The sequence below is a fragment of the Paramisgurnus dabryanus genome, chromosome 23 (assembly GCF_030506205.2).
Source record: "Paramisgurnus dabryanus chromosome 23, PD_genome_1.1, whole genome shotgun sequence".
In the NCBI taxonomy this organism is placed as follows: domain Eukaryota; kingdom Metazoa; phylum Chordata; class Actinopteri; order Cypriniformes; family Cobitidae; genus Paramisgurnus; species Paramisgurnus dabryanus.
Genome location: NC_133359.1, coordinates 22,415,161 through 22,431,592, shown reverse-complemented (window position 1 = coordinate 22,431,592; position 16,432 = coordinate 22,415,161). Strand labels below are relative to the sequence as shown.

General features: G+C 39.8%; 1 protein-coding gene across 2 annotated transcripts in view; it reads left to right on the top strand.

Moving 5' to 3' along the window:
- Positions 1 to 2,622: 2,622 nt before the first annotated feature.
- The window catches only part of plxnb2b (plexin b2b), a 267,094-nt gene continuing 253,284 nt past the window's right edge, over positions 2,623 to 16,432 (top strand). For both annotated transcript variants that reach the window (XM_073813241.1, XM_065291414.2), the window contains exon 1: positions 2,623 to 2,914. The gene's annotated coding sequence lies outside the window, so the exon portion shown is untranslated. The remainder of the gene's footprint in view (positions 2,915 to 16,432) is intronic.

Genomic DNA, 16,432 nt, shown 5'->3' with positions numbered 1-16,432 from the left:
GTTATTGTAAGGTTTCATGATAATGTTATGGTTTCAGATGTTATAATATGATTTCAGATGTTATGATATGGTGTTGTGATATAATTTGAGATGTTATAAAATGGTTCAAGACATCATGAGATGGTTTTGAGATGTTATGATATGGTTTGAAATGTTATTGTAAGGTTTCAGATGTTGTGATATGATTTCAGATGTTATGATATGATGTTGTGATATAATTTGAGATGTTATAAAATGGTTTGAGACATCATGCGATGGTTTGAGGTGTTATGATATGGTTTGAGATGTTATGATATGGTTTATGGTAAGGTTTTAGATGTTATTATATGGTTTTAGATGTTACAATATGGTTTGAGATGTTATTTAGTTGTAAACATAAGTTAAGGAGTAGCGTAAATATTCAGGCCTGTCAATCATCATTATAAGTGTATATAAGGCAGCCTCAAGGCCTCTGCATCCAGCTGCAATTCTTCCGGCATCACTCCTTCTCCCCATCTCCTCCTTCACTGCTCTGTTTCTTCCTTTGTGCAGTTCTGTTGCAGGGGGGTTGAGCCCCAGCCTTAGGTTCGCTCTCTCTGAAGGTTCAGAGCTCCCTTTGAGAACAGCAAGCAAAGTTTACCAGTTTACCATAGTCATTAAAACTGAATGTGAAGGCGAACTTGTGAAATATGGTTTGAGGCGCTGTTAAATGGTTTAGGATGTTAGGAGTTGGCCAGATATTATATGATGGTTTGAGATGATTTCAAACATTATGAAATGGTTTAAGGTGTTATTTTGCAGCGTTGGTCCCCAGTTTGATCCAAAATGTGTTTTGGAGGTTCAAGAAGCTCTAACACTTTCATAGTAATGAAACAAACTGTTGTGTTTATATTGAATGCATATGCAGTCTCTGTTGCCTGCCAAAGAACAAACCTGGGGCATCTCTCTCTCTCTCTCTCCAACACACACACACACACACACACACACACACACACACACACACACACACACACACACACACACACACACACACACACACACACACACACACACACACACACACACACACACACACACACACACACACACACACACACACACACACACACACACACACACACACACACACACAGTTTGTGTCAGTGTCTCTTCCCTTATCTTCCCAAAACCATGGTTTATGGTTAATGGTTCATTTTCATAAGGGTTGTCTGTTATGCACATGTTTCTGTTCTGGCCAATAATTCATAACTCAGCACGGTTACAAGTGAAGGCCGTCTCTCGGCACGGATCTCATTACCACATCTCTGTTTATCATTTATTCTATCTTGCTATTCTTGCCGCTTCTCCTTGTCTTTCGTTTTTCTCACTTCCATGTGTCCTCAGCTTTGAGTGTCTGACTCAGGGACGCCACTCTTGATTCATCCCATGAGTCTTTGGGGCAGTGCCTGCTCTCTTCTCAGACGTGCACATTAGCATAACCATAAATCACTCTGCAGAAGTGACACTACGTAAACAATGGAGCTCTGGAACTCGCCCTCTCTCTCCTCTCTCTCTGTCTGTGTGTGGCCACAGGTTTCACCCAAGAAATTGTACCAATTTATAGTAACATTTAGATTTTGTTCCATAATATTTTGTGACATCAAGCACCCCTATTAAAATTATGCAAAAAAGACAATTATACAAATGAAACTGCTATATTACTTAAATTGTGTGCAAAAGGTTTTGCATACCAAAGTATTCCTACTGCCTTTATCTTATGCTAATTTTAATGACATTATGCTCATAAAAATAAACCTTAAAATACTGTAAAATTGAATAATTCTTCAGTGCTGCCATAATCCTTGTATGTCTTGGTCCAAAGACCAATATAAAAGGCGATGTAGTTCACAAAAGAAAATTCTTTGTAGATGATGTCCGGATATCCATTACATGCTACAGCCTGCTCTCTCTAGGGTCCCTGCATGAGAATGGTCGTACAAGTGTCTACAAGCATGCAATGTACAGCCTCATACAATAGACCGCTATATAAAGATCCAAGTTTGACACTTTAGTGTTTGATTGAACACTTCATATTTTGCTCCACCACACAGCGCGACAGAAATACGAGAATTTATTGGATGGCTCCTGACAGGAATAAACTACACCGGGTCCCACCACAGCGAGATGGATGTGGAATCATGTTAGATTTTCACAGGTGACTTGAACTGCTGGCAGATTAAACACATGACGGAGTTTGATCTGTCAGGAAAGTGAAGGTTGTGTGACTTTTGGTGAGTGCTGACTGCGCTCCGTAAACCCTAAAAGCAGATAGGAAATACTAAAATATAAAACATTATGAGACAAGGGTGGGCATAACAATGTCCTCTGGGCAGTACTTTATGGTAAAAATCACTGTCCATGCATAAAGTAAGTTAATACTATGGCACTTGTTGTAAAATGCAAAAGAATCATTTAGAAGTGTCTGGAAGAGATTAGGCTTTAGGACGAGCTCATATGATCTCCCGTCAAACACGTCTACACTGGATTTAAATAAAATCATTTTAAAATCCAGTTCTCAATCACGTCTTTGCATTTTATCTCGTTTAAAGCCCTCGCACTGAGAGTGGGAGGAGACTTAAACACACATGCACACACCGGGCTCGCCCCTCCGTTCAGCTCTCCGCGACCGGGCAGGCAAGAGGAAGCGAGCGCGATCGGACCTCCCGGGTGTGCGCGCGCGTGTATATGAGTGTGCGTTCGCGTGCGCTTCTAGCTCACCTGGATATATCACGTGACCAGACACCTGGGCGTGGGGTTGGCTTGTGATCAGCTATTTTGTAGCGGGAATACCGGAACAGTACGTCCGCGTGTGTTCGCGCTGATATGTGAAGTTTACTCGCACCGACACCGGGAATTTATTTCACGGATTGCGAAAGAGAGTCCGATATCTGGCAAGGTGAGTGAGTGCATGCATGCACGTCCGATCTCGTTTACACATTTAAACACATACAAAGTTGACTCGCGCAAATGCGCGTATTTGCGCGTATTTACGCGTTACGTGCTTGACTTTGTGGGTTAAACGCGAGCAGGTGAAGGTGAGAAATGATATGCATGCATTTGTGGTTGCATGGATGACATTGAATTTGAAGATGAGATTAGACCGTAAAGCTGACAGTCCGGCTCGGCTTCAGACGGGACCCGGAGGATTTGGGATGGTTCAGAGCTATTGATATCAATCAATAACTTAACAGTTTGAACAGTTTTGTGGTTGTCAGTATGCTGTTTAACAGCAGGGGTTCCACATTGGTCCATGAAGAGAAAAAGATAAGTTTTCATGGCAAAGGATTTTAGTCAGCATTTGCAAAAAAAGCATAATGCATTATTAATAAGTAGTTAGTTAATGTTTGAACGAAAGTTGTCTTAAATATGGCTGGAAACCTTTAGTTTAAGACAGTCAAACATTGTAAAAACATTCATGTGGACATTTGACAGATGTCATTCTTGAGGAGTTATGCTTGACCTTTTTTTTAATGATGAATGATTCAATTTTAAGTACAAATCTACACAGTTTTTTATCACGCTAAACGTGATTACAGATGCATTTAGTACAATGTGACATTACCAGATACTGTATCATTCAGTTTGTTTAAAACCACCACGCACCACCATGCTCGCACCATGTGATTTGTCTGTGCGTACCGGCGCACAACAGGTTCGTGGACGAGCTCGTCTTGTGTTTTTAACTGTGCAAATCTCCGTAGTACACAGGCTCCTTTCAGCCGGCAAGCCGCTCTTTTACTATGACGCCCTGTTGTGCCTCTAAATTGCATCTTTATGGGTTCCTCTCTAGCAAAAGGGAGGAGATATCTCAGGGGGATCATCCTCATTAAATGGATCCAAACAAACGAGCCAGATTAGCCAGAGTCTTGCCCCGTGAGGGGGCAACAGAGCCGGGGGTGGGTGTGGCAGAGACAGACTGAATGCACGCCGTCTAACTGCACGTACCCGGCGTGAAAACGGACCCCACTCCTGCCCGAAGCTTAATCTGCCATTCTGCCTACTTATCTGAGGCGAGCAATGGTTGATGAATGCTTCCCCTCCACGCAGCTGAACGATTTCACTCACCTTCCTAACGTCCCCGTGTTTTAGACTCCGAAATCATCTGTTACCCACAATCACCCGCAGGGCTGTCAGCAAAAGCGCTCGTGTTTGTCAAAAGCTAAATAAAGAGGTTGCATTCGTCTAATGTTTGCCCGTGGATAGGATGGTAATGTTTATAAATTCATTCCCCTTTTTTGTGTCAGGCTATTTCTGCCTGTTGTACTCACCTTTTCTCTATAGTGCGTGACTTCCTCTTTTTATAACGGCCTGGTTTTCCATTAACAATGAGTTTGTTCAGAATACTTCACCAAAGAAGAAATGGCACAGCACTTCCTTGTTTCCCGCGGTTTGGCTCTCGAGCGCACGCCGCTGTTGCCAGCTGGTCTTTTTAGTCACTTTGATTGGTCATTTTGTTGATTTCGGCATGCCAGCGTGCTCTGCACTTAAAATAATACTTGTTGGTGTTTGATTCCTGGAAAAGTCTGATGCTTTTCCCGGCAGGCACCAACATGTTGAGTCTAGAAGCTGGACTTGGGCTTTCCTCTGATGTTTTCAAATAGTTTGGCATGTGTTACTAAACTCTGTTGGGCCTCAGTTTTGACCCAGACTTGAGGTTTGTTGTTTTTATCGGAGAAGAATGTAGACTGCGACTGCAAGCCAGGTTAATTAAAAAAAACGTGTGCACTTCTCTGAAGAAGTTTTTGTGAAGTACGATGAGGCATTTGGTCAGTTGTTCTGCAATTTTTTGGTAGACCCACTCATAATCGTTTTAAACTTCTGCTTCAAATGTATACATGAAATATTTTCTGATTGGCTGTGGGTTTACCTCATCAAACTAAAAGGGCTCATCATAGTTGTTCTTAGATCCTACAGCATAGCTGTGACAGCGTAGGCTACACAACTTGGCCCATATTTGTTCTTACTGTCGCAAGTGGTCAAATGCCTATGAATAATTGGGACGCAGATTATTATTTTTTTTGACCTGATGGGAGGGGTTCTAGTGGACCAATCACATCGTGTCCGCATAGAACAGACTCGTCGTTGAAATTTGAATAAGGTGCAAGTCAGAACTTTGCAAAGCCTATGCATAATATGGCGTAGAACATACACATGACTAAGTTACACTTAGGGGCCGTTTACACAACAACCTTGTCAACCAAAACGTCTCTGTTACTATTGTAACCTCGGTTCCCTGAGAAACGGGAACGAGACATTGCGTCAGTAGCTGACGCTATGGGAGGTCCTCCCCTCTTCCATAGTGTCAGCTACTGACGCAATGTCGAGAGACCGTTCTCGAAAGGGAACTGGTAAAGTTTTTATGCAGTTTGGCTGCTTGCTTGCACGACGACGGCGTTTGAGCTCTTAAAAACTAAAAGAGGGGTTTTTAAGTGCAAGTTTCTGATAAGGCATCTTGTTATCTTCGTGTAAATGAATCATACGCACCCCCTGTTGTAATTTTTTTATTTTATTTATTTGGCCTGCATGCCACCCAACAATGATCGCATCCTTGGTACTTGTACAATATTATGTAACCATTTATTGTTAAACACCATTGCTGAGTATTTTCTCCATAAAATTAAAGTTTCATCTATTTACAAATATATCTATGGTCCTACATGGTGTGAGAGTGCATATTTGCATACAAACTAATTTGCACATTCGTATATCTGCATAATAAATGAGGTGAGAGTAGAGTTACATTCTGTTTTAAAGCGGACTATATCATAAAAAAATCTAACTTTTTTCATGTTTAAGTGCTATTATTGGGTCCCCAGTTCTTCTATCAACCTAGAAAATGTGAAAAAGATCAACCCAGTAACTTAGTTTTGGTAAACCATTCTGTGTAAGCATGTGAAAAAATAGCTTATTGAAATTTGGCTCCCCTTGTGACGTCAGAAGGGGATAATGCCGCTCTTTAAGCCCGATTTATAGCCGTGCGTAAGTTCTACGCTGTAGCTATGCCGTAGGCTATCCGTAGCTATGCCGTAGGCTATTCATAGCCTGTGCGTAGCTCTGCGTAGCCTGACGTGCACCTCGCAAAATTTTTAACAGCGCGTCAGTTCTACGTGGCCCGCAAGCGCTGTAATTGGTCCACCAGAACACCTCCCGTCAGGTAAAAAAAACTGCTTCAGAGGTCAAAAAGTTGCTGTTTATTTACTTCCATCATTGCTGGTCTTTTCAAATCATACACAACAAGTTGCTGTTTCTTCTTCGTTTGTGGGTTAACTTGCCAAGCTTCTTCTTCTTTTGACGGTCGCGCTGCTACTGTCTGCGCGCGTTTGCAAGTCGACGCAGACGATGACGCAAAAGTATGAATGAAAACCGACGTGGAACCTACGCCATCGCGGCTACGCTGTAGGACCTACGCACAACTATAACGAGCCCTTTAAACTGCACTATCCAACCACGGCACTGCCATTTAGTGCAGAGATCAGCTTGTTTTTGCTCACGCCTACAAAGTGGCAATTTAAACATGCTAAAATAAATTATTTATTGGGTATTTTGAGCTAAAACTTTACATACTTATTCTGGGGACACCAAAGATTTATTTTACATTTTAATACCGTCTTGTGAAATGTCTCCCTTAAAGCATGAAGAATTTACTGTCACATGAAAAAACCTTAACATATGCTATTGTGATGCTCAAGGGTGAGTTTTAAATGATAAAAGTACCGACTACAGGAGGACTTGAACACGTCACAGACAACAGTTGTCGCTTATAGTCCGTCATTGTCCATCTAAATAAAATTGTTCGTGAAAATCATTTAGTAAAATCAAACATTGATGCTCCTCATCTCATCATTAGATTATGAAACATCATCCTGGATCTCAGGTATTTTCTCATTTGGTCTATTTTTCTTTATTCTAAGGAATGGTAGGAGTTCTTGTGGTGATTTCTTATGTCATCATGTCGACTGTAATTTATCTCATTCGTAAAGATTACCTTGTTTGTATTTGAGATCTGATAAGCTGTTCATCTTTGCTCTGTTGTGAGTCAGTCCTATAGCGTGTCTAAGGTCTCATTTTTAGTTATCACCAGTTAATATTCCACATTGTTGATGTGTGAAGTCAAGAGAGCAGTTGTAATGTCCTCATCCGCCGTAGGGCAGCGATGCATCAGATTACAAAGCATCAGGGGAAATGACGGGCATAAGGTGAGATCTCATTCATTCTCACGCTCGATAATCAACAGCTGGCTTCAGAGCTGTGATGCCCGGCCTGGCTTCAGATCTGTCATGTAGCATAGAGTTCAAAGTTCAGTCTTATCATTACACACTTACACAACAGTCTCATCTATAAAAGCAATCTTTCTTGCTTACTTTCTGTATTAGTCTTCTTCTCATTCCAATCCGTCATTTCTTACCATTAGCTGATCCATCATCTGATGAAATCCATTTCCTAAGCTTCCTTATGGTCACACAGATAAATTTTGTGTAAGAAAAGTCAGTTTCTGGTGAAAATAAGACACTGGAATGTGTGGGAGGAACTATTTTACATGCACACAAAAACCTTAGCCTGCAGGAGAACAAGATCTCCAGCTTTGGCATCAAAGAGTCTCATTACAAGCATAACACGCTATCAGAGCGACTCGAGACCGTGGTGTGGCATAACATTACCAATGCTCTCCCCCTTAAAAGTGGATGATGGCATCCGTGTCAAAACTCTGCTCCTCCACAGACACGCTCGAATGTATGGATTTCTACCGAGCCCAGACGGGTGCTTCCTTTGCAGCAAATGGGGCAAGTGGGGATTAGGCCCGGTTCAGGAATAAAGGGAGAATCACTATTGACGGTCTTAATTAGTCTGAGACTTTAAGTTTATTCTGGGAAACTGCCAAGTCAGAGACTTATTACAGTTGTGCTTCCAAGTCGTAAGGTTTTTGAATCAAAAAAGACATGAGCCGTTCTTTTATTGCGTTAAATTCAGCTTGAGTGCAAATAATTCAAGACTTGCGAGCGTATATGAGCTTTCCGAGGCCCACGCAGGATCTGCGGCGTCAAAAGCGCACAGAAAACTTTTCGGATAATTTGATAAAGGTTTCAGCCACCAATAAGTGTGAGAAACTCCTCGATACGTTTAAATCCATTTTGGAGAATTACGCAGATTTTGCCTTGAAAGTCACACAAATCGAGAAGTTTTTTTATTGAAAACGTTGGATGTTTTATGAAGGCTGCCAAGACGTTTCCATTGCAGTTTAACCAACAATGGATTAAGGGGTATTTCATAAGCTCTCAGACGAACTGATGCGTGCTTTATTTATCTGTGCGCACCGAGAGAGATTTAACGCTTGAACCCGTCTCAGTCAAACGGATAAGTGCAAAATGATAGATTTCCGTGACATCGTCGTTCCCGCACCTTTGTTTTCAGGGAGTGTTGTGTTTTGGAGAGGAATTCACTCGGGTATTGAAGGGTGTAAATTATGTCTGCGAAACTGAGTGATGCTTAATGTTCAAACAGAGCTGTTGGTTTACACCACGACTGCTTTTAATTACAGACACCGCTGCTCTGGTGATGTGGTAACGGTGCGGATGGTGTTTGTGGGGTTTTTTGGGCATGTATGACCGGTCAGGGGGTTAAGTCTAGCTGGTGTTCATTATTGAGACGAGTCTCTATGGGGTGAAACATGTGAGCTATGGGTCAGATATTTGGCAACAGCTGGAAAGCAAGGTCACACCAAACGGGGTGAAAAAAAGGAGGAGCTGCAATCTGGCAAGACGTCCGTGAGGAGTTAAGATGATTGCCAAAGAAGGAGGTGACTGCAGTATTTTATTTTAAACCACCGTAATCAGTTTTTAGTGGCTTTTAAGTGTGAAGTGCAGTGTTTTATCTTATTCTTTACTTAAGCTTATCTAATAAATAAGTATGATTTATTGCAAGTTTTATCTTAAACCTTACATATTTTTCATAGTTTGTAGAGTTTGGCAGATTTATTTCCATTGCAATTCATATACTTGTACTTATAACAAATACAATCTTAAATTTTGACTGGTTCACACAATATCTTCTGCTTGTATTAAAAGTATATTTGGTATTCATGCTTTTTCTTCCCTGCTGAAAAAAATAAGTAGAAGCACAGTTTGTTTTTGTTTTTTTTGGGGGGGGGGGGGGGGTTGCACAACCTTTGCTATCCACAGCATGGAAGCATATTTTGTCCTATAAAAAAAACTTTACTTTAAAGGACAAGTTCGGTATTTTACACTTAAAGCCCTGTTTTCAGATCGTTTATGATGAAATAGAACCGTTTTGACTGAAATTTGGACATATGATGCTGGCCCGAGAATTTTCGGTTTCTGTTGTATCAGCCCCCACCTCTATAATGGCTGCATAGGTGCACTGGAACAATCCTTCCTAAAATGCATTAAACTTTCGTTTACAAAGACGTGAAACTCACCGAGTGGTCAGGGGTGTTCACTGATATGCTCACACAAAAATCACTGCAAAAGATGCTTTACAAAAGGTGTTTTACCATTCGTTGTAAAATTGTGGACCTATTTTTCCTAATGCCTCACACCCGTATATTCTTCCGCTTAGAGCTTGAATAATAAACACTCCAGCCCAGTTGGTGGCGATAATCCGCCTTTGCCAATTGCATACAAACAACGTTCCCGGCGGCGGAGTAATACCGTACCTCACAGCACATCTAATACAAGTCAATGGAGTTGGACAAAAACTACAATAAAACCTGTTGGAAAGCATCTTTTGCAGCGATTTTTGTGTGAGCATGTCAGTGAACACCTCTGACCACTCGGTGAGTTTCACGTCTTTGTAAACAAAAGTTTAATGCATTTTAGGAAGGATTGTTCCAGTGCACCTATGCAGCCATTGTAGAGGTGGAGGGTGATACAACAAACACCTGAAAATTCTCAGACCAGCATCATATGTCCAAATTTCAGTCAAAACCGTTCTATTTCATCATAAACAATCTGAAAATAGGGCTTTAAGTGTAAAATACCGAACTTGTCCTTAAAATAAGCTGTCCATATACAATTATATGGTTAGTTGCTTTTTATAGTTTGCATTTAGCAATATTATTTCCTTCTGTGCGTGACTTTAAGAACCACTGCTGAAAATAAACCATTGTTCTGTAACGAGATCTCCAATCTCTTTTTATGAGGTCATAACCTTTTATATTCGATATCATTGACGAATGGTAAGCTGTTGATATCGTCTGTACTTTCCTTATTCTCTTGCTATGACACTACAGCAGCTTCTATTTTGGTTCTGGTACTTGTTGAGCGTTTTGGAGACCCATATGCATGTTTGGAAGTGACCCAGAGAGGCTTTAGGTGGCACAGAGGTGGTGAGGGAAGACTGAGCTGGGACTTCCTACGGAAACATTCCAATGCTGATTAAGAGCCAGGAATTCCAGCTATGTGCATCAAACCCAAGGGAGAAAGTGATCGAGTGAGAGAAAGAGAGAGGTTGCTGCTCAGAGACTTTGAGCTCTTTGTTTTTCATGTTTGTTATTTTGGCTTTGTGAACTTGAACTGCTTGTCAGAATGTCTTCCACGTTTATTTTTCTACATGCCTTTCGTCTTTTTCGTTTGAGATAAAATGCGTAGTAGCACACAGATACCTTAATTAATTAGAAATGTAAATGAATGTAAAGCTAGTTCCTTCTGGACATGGTCATGTCGAAGTGTCTTTGGCCAGTTTCGTCTGATCTGATCTGACACACATCTCGCTCCATCTAATTCATCTGAGACAAGACTCAGACTTGTAGCTCTTAATATAAATGCACATCGATTAGACTTTGTTTTATGTTTATGGAAATTTGATACGTTTATGGTATCAGATGGTGATGTGGCGCTCCTTCAATACACAACATGGTACTGAATTGATGTAGTATGTGAAAGAGTATTATTAATCTGGTAGAGAAGTTATTGTTTTTGCTTCTGGACACAAGTTTTTTTATTGGATCAAAATTTATAGTACCAAACTTGTTTTTCTGTGTGCCTTTAAGACAACAAAAATGTTTTTGAAATCAAACATCACATTTGTTAAAGTGGGCCAGGAGTGTTTTTTCCTCTCCATTCGAAAGTTGATAAACTGGTTGTTATTGCTAACATAACTGTACTGTTAGTTAGCGTTTTATTATTGTATTTATATTTAGCATTGTTTTTCCTGTCTTTATCCTTATCAGAACATATATGTATATATATGAAGAGTTTGGTTCCAAAACGCAATAAATCCATTTTGACAAATTTCGGTAAAAACGTGTTTTCTATACCAAGAAAGTGACAAGATGAAAACCACTATTTTCTGTTACAAACTTTCACATAGCATCTTTAGGTTATAAAAACATAAGAAATTCAAATCCATAACTTGATTTTCAAAGATTTATTATAAAAACGAATTATTTTTTCCACAAAATGCAATAAATCCATGACAGTATTTTATTTCAAAATGCTATAAATCTATTAAATCAATGTATAAATGTGCATTCATCTTTACCATTTTATATTTATTTAGTTGACTAGTGGTATACAATGATTAAAAAATAAACATTAATGGCATTAACCAAAACACTTACTTTGTTATATTAAGAACACATTGCTGCGGTTATATTTGACGTCGTCTCTTTACATTTTCACAGCGATCAGCTGTAAAATGTTTTGGTCCCGCTCGATTTTCGTTGACTTTGAGTAAAATAATGTAAAGTTTTCATAAGATCCTCTGGGGTCAATGTTTTAGCATGAGAAGCTTGCTGTCTGGAGAACAAGCAGCCGAGTGCCTCTCGCGGAAATTATTAGATGTTGATGGCTTACGTTTCTTTCCCGTCACAGAAAACCATCACAGGTTTAGCAATGCTATTAAAGTATTATTTTGTTTTGTTTGTTGATCACGAAGTACAAAGTAGATGAGGAAAATTAGGATTCCGTGTACTCAGCGCGCCGCCATGTTTGTTTACATTGCGTGAATGGTCCGCTGTAATATCAGGAATGGATTTATTGCGTTCTGTAAAAAAGGAGGAGTGGCGTTTGTCGCATTTTGGGAACAAAGGGAGAAAAGATGACAGAATATCACGGCGGGTATTGGATTTTGCGTAAAATTAATTATTTACTTTTAACTACTGACCTGATATAATACTGATTTTGGCAGTAACTCATTTTTTTCAAAAATGGCGTTTATTGCGTTTTGGAACCAAACTCTTCATATATATATATATATATGTATATATGTATGTGTGTGTGTGTGTGTGTGTGTGTGTGTGTGTGTGTGTGTGTGTGTGTGTGTATGCACCACCCAACAAAAATAGCATCCTTGGTACAAACAAACATGTTATTATCACGTCCAAAAACAACCATACCAAGATATTTTGCAAGTGTAATGACTAGAGATATACAGTTTAGGGTTGCACCCATATGTCGGCCAATGATACTTGCTATGCTTCATAATGAATTACAGTGAAATGCAGCTACCTCCAAAAGCCAGAGGGCGCTCTCGTGCAGAAACTCAATATGCGCTGTAGACGAAGAACCATTACACTCACAGCTCTAGGAAGTTGCTTAAGGATATATTTATATTGCTGTTCTTCAAACCTTTTCAGGTATTTTCATGATAATAAAGAATATGTATAATGATTATGTTTGACGAGTGTTGTTTTATCAAATGCATGTTATAAACGACTCAAACTAACAGTGATTTCAGATTGATAAGGACTTAGCCTACTGATCAAAAGCCGTAGTACATGAAATAGCTGTGAATAATATCAGCTGTGCGATTCAGAATAGTTATCGGCCAGGTATTATAAGTGTATATCGGCATTCAATGTCGCATCCCTAATACAGTTGTGATCAAAAGTTTACATAAACCTTATAGTAATTTGGAAAATACAGAAATTTTTGGAAAAAAGGAATTAAAAAATTCATCAACGAACACCACGAACCACTCTGTGAGTAGCACAGTTTTGAAAATAAACATTAAGTGTTGTTTTAATGACATGTTTGTGCATGGCCCTTGACTTCCATTCTGAAGCAGTCAAGAGACGCTTCTAAACGAGTCAAAAAGTCAAGACACGACCCATTGTCAAAATTTCAGTGTCCATCACTGTAGTTCATCCAAAACAAACCAGAAATGAGACTCAAAGTGTTAAATGCTGAAATTATCCTTTAAATGCAGCCATTTGTTTGCCGTTTAAAGCGACTGACATCACAGTCTGTGCCACAGACCCTATAAACGCATTTAAACACACACACTAGCAGCTGCTCAGACGTCAAAAACCCGCCACCCTGCTTTTCTTTGCGCATACAAATGATGCCACACAGATTAACAAAAACCCTCACTTCCTAAACCTGCGCACAGATGGTTCCTTCTGTGTATTTAGCGTTTCGTATGAGGTGCTAGCATGTGTTTGAGGTTAACCAATTCTTCAAACCTTCAGTTATTGTGATTTTTAGATATCGAGTTTCAGATGTAGCTCAAATGGGAAGGTTGTGAGTTTGATTCCCAGGGAACACATATGCTGATAATAATGTATAGATTGAATACAATGAAAATAAAATGGTCTGCCAAATGCTTAAATGTCAATGTAAAGACAGCTTTTTTGTGTGTGTGTGTGTGGGGGGGGGGGGGGTCATGAAGTGTTTAGCTCATGGCTCTGCCATCGTCCCATGTTGATGCATTGTGAAATGGTTTTAACTGGTTTAGCAGGATGGCTATAGAAGGGTTTCAACCACTTTTTCAGCTGGTCATGTTGGACTTTGCTGGTCAGGCTGGAGACCTGCTTGACCAGCTAAAACTAGCTACTTCCATCTTAAACCAGCTAAGACCAGTCAACCAGCTGACCGCTGAACTTGACCAGCTTAGCCAAGCCGGCCAAGCTTCCAGCCTGGTTTTAGCTGGTTGGTCAGGTGGCCTACAAAACCACCAGGTTTAGCAGGTTTTTATCAGTAGGATTAGCTTGTTTATGTGCTAACTGGCTTGCAGGAATCGTGCTATCAACAACCTGTCATGTCGAAGCCTACTGAGAGTTTGAGAATATCACAGACTCTGGATCTACACGCATCTGTTGTTCTGTTGGGATATGTAGAGAACAGATTTACTTCCCATCTTTGTTTGTTCTCATTTAATAGCCCTTTTATTTTTGCTGGATTGGTTTTACGTCTAACCCAGTTGACCCCACATTCCTCTGGGTTTAGTGTCGACTGGCGTTTATTTTGATTCGTAATGAAAGCCCACAGCTTTTCATAATCAGCATGTACTTTTGCTGTGTAAATTAACATAGCCATAAACCTCTTAAAAACCCACTAAAATTGCATTCCAACCCTTAATGTGGCTCTTGCAGATGTGCGCAAACATCAGCGACCCAAAAGGTGTGACGTTTTAATGTCCACACCTCAGCAAGAATCTTAAGGGTAAAATCTCTTTATGTAATTTTTTTTTTTTTAACGCTGTTGGTGATCAGAATTCTGGACCTTTAGCTTTACCTCAAGTTCTTGGGTTTTCCTGCAGAGATCTTTTTATTGGTCTGGGGGTGGATGATACTTCACCATAATCCATAATATATTGTATTTGCAATCCCTCTCAGAACCTGCTCGGGGCTTTGTGTGAGAAATTTGAATGAGGTGATAAGATTATGCTTTTATTCAGAGTTGCGTGTGCTGGGAAGTTCTTTGCACTTGGTCTTGAAATCAAGGTTTATTAAGCCTAAAAACTAAATGCTAAAAACACATTTTTAACACTTGAAATGTGTGGTTTGTCTAGGTAGTGATTTTGCTGATTTTTAGAAATGTGTTTTTTAGCAACTAGAGAAAATGTTCTTGTACAGTGATTGGTCTTTCATAGCTTGCCTAGCGTTATCTCAGATATTTCAAGTTGTTCAAGGCAAACTTAGAAGCTGTTTATACAACGGTCGAAAGTGGACGAAAGAGTCACATTCACATTTACACCTGGTATTTTAATCCATTTCTTTTGTCCAATTTCGATCACTTCTTTACTGATTACTGAGGGGGTGGTCTGTGGGCGAGTCCATCTGTTTTCGTTTAAATGCGGGGGGGGGGGATTACTTGCTTAAATTGATGCAAACTAAAATTCAGAGTCCGCTGCTTGTGTTCTTAGTAAACATGCTGCACAAAGTTTTGTATGTGTATATGTAAGCGCTTTCTCAGGTATTTCAAAATAAATTGATGAAATAAGTAGGGCAGTCGGAGCCGATGGTGTAGTGGGTAGCCGCCCGCAATTTCGGCGACCCGAGTTCGATTCCCGGCTCGTGGTCATTTGCCGATCACATACCCCTCTCCCCTCCCTGTACTTTCCTGTCCTCCCCTCATTTACTGTTAATAAAGGCAAAAATGGCCAAAAAAATAACTTTAAAAAAGAACTAAGTAGTGCTGCAAAACGATTAATTACGACTAACTGTTTGCCGAATAAAAGTTTTTGTTTACGTAATATAAGTGTGTGTACTGCGTATAATAATTATGTAAATACACACAGATGCATAATTATTATACACAGTACACATATATATGATGTAAACAAAAACTTTTATTCTGCAAACAATTAGTCGCGATTAATCATTTTGCAGCCCTAGAAATAAGCTCTTGCAAGTTTCACACGCTCGCAAAATGAAACAAAAATAAAAGAGGAGAGGTGCTTCAGTTTAATCAATGATAGCCTAAAGATTGTGCTGTACAATGTATGTTCGTGCTAGAAGTCGTGTCCTATGTTAAAACATTGTGCTCGGTAAATAAAATTACAAAATAGGCAGACGGTGAGACTGTTTCATCTGTTTCAGACAGCAGGGTCGGGGTACCCGCGGGTGAACCGCATTTATTTGATGTAACGAGTGTAATAATATTAACGTGTTATATGCGTTGTAGATACAGGTCGGGACTCAATAGACAAGAGTAAAATGCGGGTCTAACATCCAAGACCAAAATTCGACTCGTTTTTAATTGGCCCCGTGCTTATTTGTGTTTAAGATCTGTCTGAAGACCGTTAAAGGTTTCTATTTAACTGCGCGATTTGCGGTGTGACCGAGTCGGGGTCACAGTCTTTATGTCAAATGGGTCGGCTGTGGAATAAAATTGCTGCTGATGTCGGATAACTGGTCGGGTGTTCTGTCAATCACAGCGGTGCGGATTATCAAACAGGACTGTGCGTGACTTTGCAACAGGGAACTGTAATGCTAAACACGAGCACAAACTTGCAATGCACACTACATTAAAACTACAATGAAATATCCGTACTACGTACGTAGCTATGTAACGTTTTTTTAAGAAAATAGTTTAGATCAAGCATAGAAAATGAATATGCTATAAATATAAAGAAAAGTAAATGACAGCATGCAAATTATAAAACAAATACATGCTAGTTTACTGTAGCCTATATTCTACATTTAAAAAAATAATGTACTTTTATAATCATCATG